Source organism: Carcharodon carcharias, chromosome 15 (genome assembly GCF_017639515.1).
Source record: "Carcharodon carcharias isolate sCarCar2 chromosome 15, sCarCar2.pri, whole genome shotgun sequence".
NCBI lineage: Eukaryota > Metazoa > Chordata > Chondrichthyes > Lamniformes > Lamnidae > Carcharodon > Carcharodon carcharias.
The window spans coordinates 86404004-86414763 of record NC_054481.1 but is presented as its reverse complement, the minus strand read 5'-3'; the positions used below and the strand labels follow the sequence as shown (position 1 = coordinate 86414763).

At 43.4% G+C, this 10760-nt stretch overlaps 1 pseudogene; it reads left to right on the top strand.

Moving 5' to 3' along the window:
* Positions 1-8581: 8581 nt before the first annotated feature.
* Positions 8582-9657, top strand: LOC121288420 (annotated as a pseudogene).
* The last annotated feature ends 1103 nt before the right edge of the window (positions 9658-10760 follow it).

Genomic DNA, 10760 nt, shown 5'->3' with positions numbered 1-10760 from the left:
TTGACCTGCCACTCATCTTTGTACAATTATAAGCTTTTTCCATAAGTTTGATGCTTTCCCTAACTTCTTTAGTTAACCATGGATGGTGGGTCCTCCCTTTAGAATTTTTCTTTGTAATAAGAATGTACTTATTCTGAGTATTCTGATATATACCTTTAAATGTCTGCCACTGCTTCTCTATTGATCTATCCCCTGGTCTAGTATCCCAGTTCAGCTAACTCAGCTTTCATGCCCACACAGTTGCCCTTATTTAAGTTTAAAATATTAGTCTTAGATCCACTCTTCTCCCTTGAAGATTAGATGTAAAATTCAATCATATTGTGATCGCTGCTACCTAGGGGTGCCTTCACTCTGAGGTCATTAATTAACTCTGTCACATTACACAATGTCAATTCTAATATAACCTCCTCTCTGGTTGGTTCCAAAATGTGCTAATCTAAAAAACTATCTCGGAAGCATCCTATGAACTCTTCAACCAAGCTATTACTGCCAATCTGATTTTTCCAGTTTAAATGTAAATTAAAATCACTCGTGATAATTGCCATCTCTTTATCACAAAGCACCCAATATTTCTTCCTGTAAACTTTGTCCTAAATTGTGGTTGCTGTCAGGGTCCTGTCGACCACTCCCACTAGTGACTTCTTTCCCCCATTATTCCTCATCTGCACCCAAACCAATTCTACATCCTGATCTCCTGAACCAAGGTCATCTTTAACTATTGCACCAATGCCATCCTTGATCAACAGTGCTACCCCTCCACCTTTAGCTAGCTTCCTATTCTTCTTGAATATCATATACCCCTCAATATTCAGGACTCAATCCTTGTTGTCCTGCAGCCATGTCTCCGTAATCATTGTCTGATCATACTTATTTACTTCAATGTGCGCTATCAATTCATTTACTTTGTTATGAATGCTACACACATTCAGATAGAGGCTTTAGTTTTGTCTTTTTGTTATCTTTGTAACATCTAGTTCTCACTATTGGTGTATTCTTAGGTTTTATCTCCCTCTCCCTTCTGCTCATCTATGACTCTCATTTCCCATATTACTATTTTGCTCTCCTGCCTTGAAGCTACCCCTTAATTTGCTACACCTACCCAATCTTGATCCCTCACCCACCCCACTCCCCACTTGTTTAGACTAAAGCCATCTCTATTTCCCTAGTTATGTGATTTTCAAGAACACTAGCCCCAGCATGGTTCAGGTGTAGACCGTCCCAATGGTACAGTTCCCCACTTTCCCCAGTACTGATGCCAGTGCCCAATGAACCAGAATCCACTTCTCCCACACCAGGCTTTGAGGCACGCATTCATCTCTTTGAGGTAAAATGGAGTGTCATGTACCTTTAAAAGAACGTAGTTAATCGACCACATGGTTGTATCAACCAATCACTATACAGTGTGGGCTACTTGGGTACCTGTAAGTCTAGAACTGGAGGTGATTGGAGAAGCACACATTGTGTTAGTGCTCTGTTCTTAGTTCCAATAAACCACCAGTGTTTGTTAAGTAAATCAGGCTCTCTCTGCCTACATTGTTTCAAGCACCGACTAGTGTGTAGACATCAAGGGCACAGCTTGAGCTCATGGGACACAGCGAACCATATAACCCAAAACATAAAACTGGCGACGACGATAAACCGGATCAAATGATGACAATCAAGAAAGCCGTGGTAAGCCAGCTATGTTATTTCGCCACTACCTTGAAAGCTGCTTGAAAGCGCAGTCTCCTTAGTCATCATGTGTGCTGCAGTTTGGGCATCTAGAACCATTCGACTCTGTTTCCAGTGACTGGTCTCATTACATCGAATGCCTAGCATTCTTCTTTACCGCTAACGACATCGCAGGGGGGACAAGAAGAGGGCAATTCTATTGTCTGCATGTGGGAGCAAAATGTACGGGCTGAATCACAGCCTCACATCACCCTAACACCCCCATGCAAAGACTTTCGACGAGTTAGTGAATATTGTAAAAAAAACCTGAAGCCAAAGCCTTGTCACTGCAGCATGTTATATTCCATTTGAGGAATAGACTTCCAAGGAGAGACAATCGCTGGCCACGTAGCTGCTTTAAAGAGTTAACAAAATATTGTAAGTTCAGAACTTCAATTAATGACATGGCGAGAGGCCGATTGACATACGGAATCAGGGATGATGCTGTTCAAAAGCGATTGCTATCTGAAACTAATCGAGACTTCAATAAGGTATTGGAATTTGCAACAGCCATGGAGAGGCTGTTAGAGACTTGGAGGCAGTAAAAGATACACAAAATGGCGCCGTCCATCTTGAAGGGCCGGTGACAAAAGATGCAAAAACGTCGGATTCCGCAGAAAGGCAGGAAGTGCCCACGATGTACAGACCATTGAAGAACAACAATATTACAGTGAAACCCACGACATTAATGACATGAATGCATCCAGGCAGCCTACAGGCGATCGACAGTTCAGAAATATCGAATGCTTTTTCTGCCACTGCAATAGTTACCATAATGCGGCACTGGCAGGATAGGCTGAGACAGCATTTTAAAAACAAAGGTAATAATTGTAAAATCTGTCTCTTTGAAGAACCAGAGGAAGCAGAATCTGACATCTATTCATCATACAACCTGAAAGTGGGTAGAACTGAGCCAATCCAGGTAGTCATTAGAATCAACGAACAACCCACCAAGATGGAGGTCGATACTGGGGCATCATTGCCTGTCATAGGAGAACGTTCAGATAATTGAATAAAGGAGTCCATCCTTTAAGTTTGGAAGATTCAGGCACTAAATTGGAAACATATACAGGTGAAGAGCTGAGTGTAAGGGATATGTCAAGTCCTGGTGTAGTATCGGGGAGAGTCAGTACGTCAACCCCTGATAGTAGTAGCTGGGGAGGGCCCCAGTTTAATTGCCCACAACTGGCTCAGAAAGATTAAATTACAATGAGCCGGGATTTTTCAAATCTGAATGAGAAACTTGCAGGAATTGTTACAAAAGTTCGCTTTCACTTCCATTGACGAGCTAGGGAAGGATTCGTGGACTACAAGCCATAATCCACGTGGACCCTAAGGCAACCCCCAGATTTATCAGAGCCACACCAGTCCCTTATGCTCTATGGGACAAGGTTGAGACCTGGGTAAACAGGTTGGAAAAGTTGGTATCTTACAATCGGTGCAATTTTCTGAGTGGGCAGCACATAGAGCATAAGGGACTGGTCTGGCTCTGATAAATCTGGGGGTTGGTTTAGGGTCTACGTGGATTTTTTGCTTGTAGCCTATGAATCCTTCCTAGCTCGTCACTGAAAATGGAAGCATACTTTTGTAACAATTCCTGTAAGTTTCTCATTCTGATTTGAAAAATCTCAGCCCATTGCAATTTAACCTTTCTGAGCCAATTGCAACCAATTAAACTGGGGTCATCCGCAGCTACTATAAGGGGTAGACGTACGGACTAGTCCCAATACTGCACCAGGACTCGTGGTCACTTTCACTCTTATTTCTGCACCCATTTATGTTTTTAATTTAGTGCCCGATTCTTCCAAACTTAAAGGATGGACTCCTTTATTCAATTATCTGAACATACGTTCCCCTATGACTTTTATTGCCTCCGAGTAACTGTACTGAAGCCAGACTAGAGTGTTTGCTTATGTGGTGACTATAAGTGAACAGTAAACAGAGAAGCCAAACCTGATAGACACCTGATGCTGAAAATTGACAAATTATATTCTGAATTGGTAGGGGGAATCACATATTCAAAACTCAACGTGAGCCACATCTACCAGTAGGGAGAGTTGAAAGAAGGCCCAAGGGTATTTATGACCATTAATACACATCGAGGATTGTATCAATATACTCGACTCCCTTTGGAGTCTTGTTGCCGTGTGCTATTTTCCAGCACACCATGGAAAATCTGCTTCAGGGGCTGCCCCATGTCATCGTTTATCTGGATGATGTCTTTGTCACTGGACAAACTGAAGAGGAACACTTAGCTAATTTGAAGGAGATGCCGAAATGCTTCTCACAAGCGGGGTTGGGCTTGAAATGAGAGAAACGTCTTTTCCAAGCCAAAGAGGTAGTTTAGTTGGGCCATAAGGTCGACATGCAGGGCCTGCACCCTGTGAAAGAAAAGGTCAAGACCATTCGCGAGGCGCCTGCACCGAGAAACACTACAGAACTAAAGGCCTTCTTAGGCATGATAAACTAGTATGGGTGATTTCTCCCAAATTTATCAATCATACTGGCTCCGTTATACGCATTACTTAAGAAAAATCATAAATGGATTTGTCAAGCTCTGCACCAGGATGCGTTTCTAAAGGTAAAGCAATTGTTAAGATCATCAGTTCTACTGGTCCAAAGAAAATTTGATTTTAACTTGTGATGTGTCCTCTTATAAGGTAGAAGCTGTACTTTCACATCGGATGACAGGTGGCTCCAAATGACCCATTGGTTATACATCTTGCATGCTCAGTACTGCAAAGCGACGATATTCTCACATTGAGAAGGAGGGCTTATCAATCGTGTTTAGTGTTAGGAAATTCCATCAATCCCTCCACAGTCGCCATTTCCACATTGTATCTGACTACAAGCCTCTGCTGGGATTATTTAGAGAGGATAAGGTGATATCACCCCCACCCCACCCCTCCGCTGCCCCCCCATCACATCTGCTCACATCCAGAGGTGGGCACTAAAATTGGCTGCTTACGAATACATTTTTATTCACCAATCGGGAAGCCAGATCGCATATGCTGATGCGCTGAGCCACCTCCCCCTGCCAGAGTTCTGTCGAAGGGTCATGAGGACTCGAAACGTCAACTCTTTTCTTCTCCGCCGATGCTGCCAGACCTGCTGAGTTTTTCCAGGTAATTCTGTTTTTGTTTTGGATTTCCAGCATCCGCAGTTTTTTTGTTTTTAACAACATAAAGGTGCCAATTCCCCAGAAACTTGTCTTAGTGCCAATTTTTTTGGACTCCTCCTCTGTCCAGGCCAAACAAATCCTTAAGTGGACCAGCCAAGATCCACTTTTATCTCATGTCCAGGAGCAGGTCTTGAATGGATGAACAAGTGAGCCCAAGCCGGATGACATGAAGCCCTATTTCAATTGCAGATATGAGCTCACCTGCCAGGACAGCATATTGCACTGGGGTGCAAGGTTTATTGTAGAGGGCAAAGGCCATTACTGGCCGAATTACATAGTGCTCACCCTGGTATTAGTAGGATGAAGGTGCTCGCGTGCAGCTACTTGTGGTGGCCAGGGATGGACGCAGACATCCAAACTCTAGTCAAAAGTTATCTTCAATGCCAGCAGGTACAAAAGCTCCCCCCCGTCCCTTAGCTCCATTGCACCCCTGGGAATGGCCAGGGTGGCCATGGGTGCACCTCCACGTTGACTACGTGGGGCCCTTCTTGGGCATGATGTTCTTTTAATAATAGACACCCACTCCAAGTGGATGGATGTCTACAAAGTCCAGTCACCCATGCTGGCTGCCACCAAAGACTGTTTGTGACAGAGTTTTGCAGTGCACGGGTTACCAGAAGTGCTCATGTCAGACAACGGGACTGCATTTAATAGCGGAGCGTTCCACAGGTTTACAACCCTCAATGGAATAACATTGAGCGTGAGTCCAAACTTTTAAGTCCGGGATGAAAAAGCTGGGCGGGGATTCCATCATCACTGGATTGTCACGGTTCCTGTTCACGTACCAGACAACACCACACAGGACCACCGGTATCGCCCTCACTGAATTACTAATGAAGAGACATCTCTGCACCCGTCTAACTCTTATCAGGCTGAATTTAGGGGGGTGGGTGGAGAGAAGCCAAGAGGCCCAGAAGGCCAGACATGATGACCATGATCCTGATTGAAATTTCATGGTGGGAAACACAGTTCTCATGAAGAGCTTTGGAGATAGGCCCAATTGGCCATTAGGCAAAGTGAGTGTCATGACAGGACCTCTCTCCTGTAATGTGTCGGTAAACAGCATCTGGGTCATCTCCGGAGAAGAGAGACTGTCCCACAAGAAGGAATGCCGGCATCATCTGCATTGGAGTTTGCACTGCCCGTGGAAGAAATGTCACATGATTTGGAAGTACCAGTAGGGCCTGTTGGACCTGAGATGGTCGAAGGCACAAACTTGGCCGCTTCCACCAAAAGCCTGGTGGACAGTTGACCCCTGAGAAGGGGGGCTCAGAAAAGCAAGCCCAGTTCGTTGAGCTACAGTGCTCCACACGTCTGAGGAAGCCTCCTGAGAGACTTGACTTGTAAATAGTTATTCATGTAAATAATTGGGATGTTGTGATGCTTGTCAATTTTACTTTCACATAAAAGGTGAGGGATGTGGCAAAGTGGAGTGCTATGTACCATTAAGAGAATGTAGTTAGTTGACCATGTGACCGTATTGGCCAATTGCTACACAGCGCGGGCTTCTAAGGCAACTAAGTCAAGAGTTGGATGTGATTGAAGAAACACACATGATGTTAGTGCTCTGTTCTTAGTTCCAACAAAACACCAGTGTTTCTTCAATTAATCGGTCTCTGCCTACAAAAACAAAAAGTGCTGGAAAAACTCAGCAGGTCTGACAGCATCTGTGGCGAGAAAGACAGAGTTAACATTTTAGGTCCGTATGACTCTTCTTCAGAGTGTTTCGAATCATACGGACTCGAAACGTTAACTCTGTCTTTCTCTCCACAGTTGCTGTCAGACCTGCTGAGTTTTTCCAGCATTTTTTTTTTGTTTTTGTTTCAGATCTCCAGCATCTGCAGTATTATGCCTTAATCTCTCTGCCTATGTTGTTTCAAGCATCGAATAGTGTGTAGACATTAAGGACACAGCTCGAGTTCACGGGACACAGCAAACCCAATAATCCAAAACATAAAACTCTCTAATCTTATTTGCCCTATGCCAATTTGCACCTGCCTCAGGTAATAATCCAGGAATTATTACCTATGAGGTTCTGTTTCTTAATTTGATACCTAACTTCTCAGACTGACTAATCACACCCTCCTTCCTCATTCTGCCTTTGTTGTTGGTACCTATATGGACCATGATAACTGGATCCTCCCCCTCCCACTGCAAGTTCCTCTCTAGCCCTGAGCAGATGTCCTGAATCCTGGCACTGGGCAAGCAACACAGCCATCTGGACTCTCGCTCTTTGCTACAGAGAACAATTTCAAATCCCCCTTTACTATACTGTCCCCTACTACCACTACATTTCTGCTTGCTCCCCACATTTGAACAGTTTCCTGTACCATGGTGCCATGGCCAGCTCACCTACATTGCAGATCTCACTTTCATCCACACAGGTTGTGAGCACCTCAAATCTGTTTGACAATTTAAAGTCTGAGGCTCCTCCTCTACTGTCTGCTCGGTCCCATTGCCTGCCTCTCTGACAGTCACATCCTCCTGTCCCTCACTGCTGACCAAAACAGACGAGCCCATTATCAGAGGCGCGACCGTCTTCTGGAACAGTGTCCCTCCCTTATGTTGCACAGTTTGCATTTCAGCTTCCAGATCAATAATCCTAATCTGGAATTCCTCAAACTGCTTACACTTCCTGGAGACGTGTTTATCTTGGATTGCCTAGGCGTCCAAAAAAACCCACATTTCACAGCTGCAACATAACATCTGATTTGCCATTGTTAATTATGTTATTTAGTTAATTTAATGACTCACTCAATTAACTTAAAATAATTTCTATGTATACCACACCTCTTTCCCCCATGCACTGAATTCCCCCATGAACCTAATTTGCTACTCACTCAGTCTCCGTCTCACTCTGACGTACTCGTCTGTCTCCTCGTGTGCCCCTTACAACCCATAGCTTTCTGAAGGTTAACTGTAAGCCTTTATTACCTACTAGGACTATTCACACGTAAAGGAAAGGCTACAAGCTAGGAGCTGACTCCATGCTTAGGTCTATACGTGTCTCTGCTCTACACCACACTGACACTGGGTCTGGGTCATGTGCCTTCTTACATCAATGTGTGGGTGGTACTGTACTCAGTCCTACATTAACTCTATATGGGCCAGACTCAATCTATAATTATAGCAGTGATTATATGTCATAGAATTATTGAATGGTTACAACACAGAAGGTGTCTATCTAGTCCGTCAAGTCTGTGATTTCTGTAAGAACAACTCAGCGAGTCCCACTCCGCTTCTGTTTCTCCATAGCCCTGAAAATGTTTTGTCTTCAGAAGCTTATAAGTCTTCTGTGAAACCCCCTGAATGCACCTGTCTCCTCTACACCCTCAGAGTGGATTCCAGGTCCAAGACTCTCACTGGGTAAAAATGCTTTTCCTCATACGGCTTTTGGTTTTTTTGCCAATCACTTTAAATTGGTGTTCTCTGGCTCTTGACCCTTCAGCCATTGGGAACACTTTCTCTCTATCCACTATGTCTAGACCACTCTTGATTTTGAACACTTCTCTGAAATCCCGTCACAATCTTTTCTTCCCTAAGAAGAAGAAGCTCAGCTACTTCAATTGATCCAGGTAACTGAAGTCCTCATTATTGGAACCATTCTCATGAATCTTTTCTGCAACCTCTCTAAATCCTTCACATCCTAATCACAAGGGAGAGGACAGCGGTGAAGCCATGGCAGGGAACATGGACCAGATGGCAATGGTGGGAGAGGAGGAGGAGGAGGAGGAGGATGAGGATAGGAGCATCTCCAGGTCAGACAGTGGCAGCGGTGAGGATTCCTTGGATAGTTTGTTCTCTCGGCTACCATTAACTCCATCTCTTTCTCCATGGAAAAGAACAACAAGCCAAAGTAAATCTGAGCCACCACATCTGAGGACGAGCAAGCACACCATCAAGCCTGCCTTTGAGCAGTAGATGGAGCCAACTGTACAGCTGTCAGACCATTGTAATTCCTTGAGGTGGAGAAAACTTTGTTGGTCTTGACCTGATTGTCCAGCATATCCATAGTCAGCTTGAAAAGAGGAAACCGCTGGGATATAGCAGCCCTATCCTCTGCCCACCAAGGGCAACCTCTGCCAGATAAGCTAAGTGTCTTTGAAAGGACTCCACAGGTTAGAGGATTGCACACAATTATCAAAAATAAAGGCACAAGTCGAGATGAGTTCATCTTCTATTCAAAGAGATTGATGAGGTTGCTGATTGAACATGCCCTTTCTTTTTTGCCACTTAAGCCTGTTACAGTGGAAACACCCCAAGAAGAACTGTATGAAGGAAAGAAATTTGGTGGAAAAAGGATAACAGGAGTCTCCATTCTTCGTGCTAGTGAAACAATGGAGCAGGCACTAACGGCAGTGTGTAAGGATATCAGACTAGGAAAGATTCTTATTTAGACTAACCATGATACAGGGGAGCCTGAGCTACATTACTTTTGATTACCTAAGCATATCAGTAAGGATTATGTCATTCTGATGGACAGTACAGTGTCAACAGGAGCTGCTGCAGTGATGGCAGTTCGAGTCCTTCTGGATCATGATGTGCAAGAAGATAAAATTTTCCTGCTGTCATTGCTTATGGCTGAAATGGGAGTGCACACGGTGGCTTATGCTTTTCCTAAGGTTAACATCATCACCGCTGCTGTAGACAAGAAAGTAAATGATGAATTTCACATTATCATTGGAATAGGTAACTTTGGTGACTGATACTTTGGCATCGATGCACCATCTGATTGGTATAAGAGTGGTGAGGGCATGGACTACTGAGTGTCATTCTGTATATCGTGAGTGACCCAAGAGAAATTTGCTTGGGAGCAACAAGATTGCATTTGCTATACGTGAACATAATTTTAACTGTATCTAAGAGCAAACTGAACATTCCTTTTGTGAATTCAAATTGTCAATTAAGATTTATTTGGACAGAATTACCTGGAAAAACTCAGCAGGTCTGGCAGCATCGGTGGAGAAGAAAAGAGTTGACGTTTCAAGTCCTCATGACCCTTCAGCAGAACAGCATCCGCCGATGCTGCCAGACCTGCTGAGTTTTTCCAGGTAATTCTGTTTTTGTTTTGGATTTCCAGCATCCACAGTTTTTTGTTTTTATATATTTTTAAGATTAATTGGAATATGTTATAAAACAGAACTTTTTTATGTTGGAATTTTTAGATCAGAATTCATGTTTGGAATGTCAACTATTTTCAAAATTTATCTGATAGTTTCACATAAATTTATCTTTAATTATATTTAAGTCTTCAGTTACAGAGGCCTCACTTAGGATCTCCTTCAAAAGAGGCATTACCCTTAATGGTGCCAGTATCATCCCTCTACCTAAAATGTTAACGATACCTAATGCGACCTTTTACTTGGTTTTTTTTTGATTGGTAAGGGGATCAAAGGTTACGGGGAGAAGGCGGGAGAATGAGGTTGAGAAACTTATCAGCCATGATTGAATGGTGGAGCATGGGCTCGATGGGCCAAATGGCCTAATTTCTGCTCCTATGTCTTATGGTCTTATCCTTCCTAACGCGTGGTGTCCAGAACTGGGTGCCATACTCCAATTGAGGCTGAACCAGAGTTTTATAAAGATCCACAATAACTTTGTTGCTTTTTTACTCTATGCCTCTATTAATAAAGTCCAGGATCTCATGTTTATTTTAAGCATTTTTCTGCCATCTACAACTTTCAACAAACTGTGCACAAATACACCCAAATCTCTCTGCCCATGCAAGCCCTTTAGAATTGTACTTTTTATTTTATATTGTCTTTCCTCATTCTTGCTACCAACCTATATCACTTTACACTTTTTTGGATTAAATTTCACTTGCACATGTCTGCACATCTCACCAGCCTGTCTACATTCCCTTGAACTC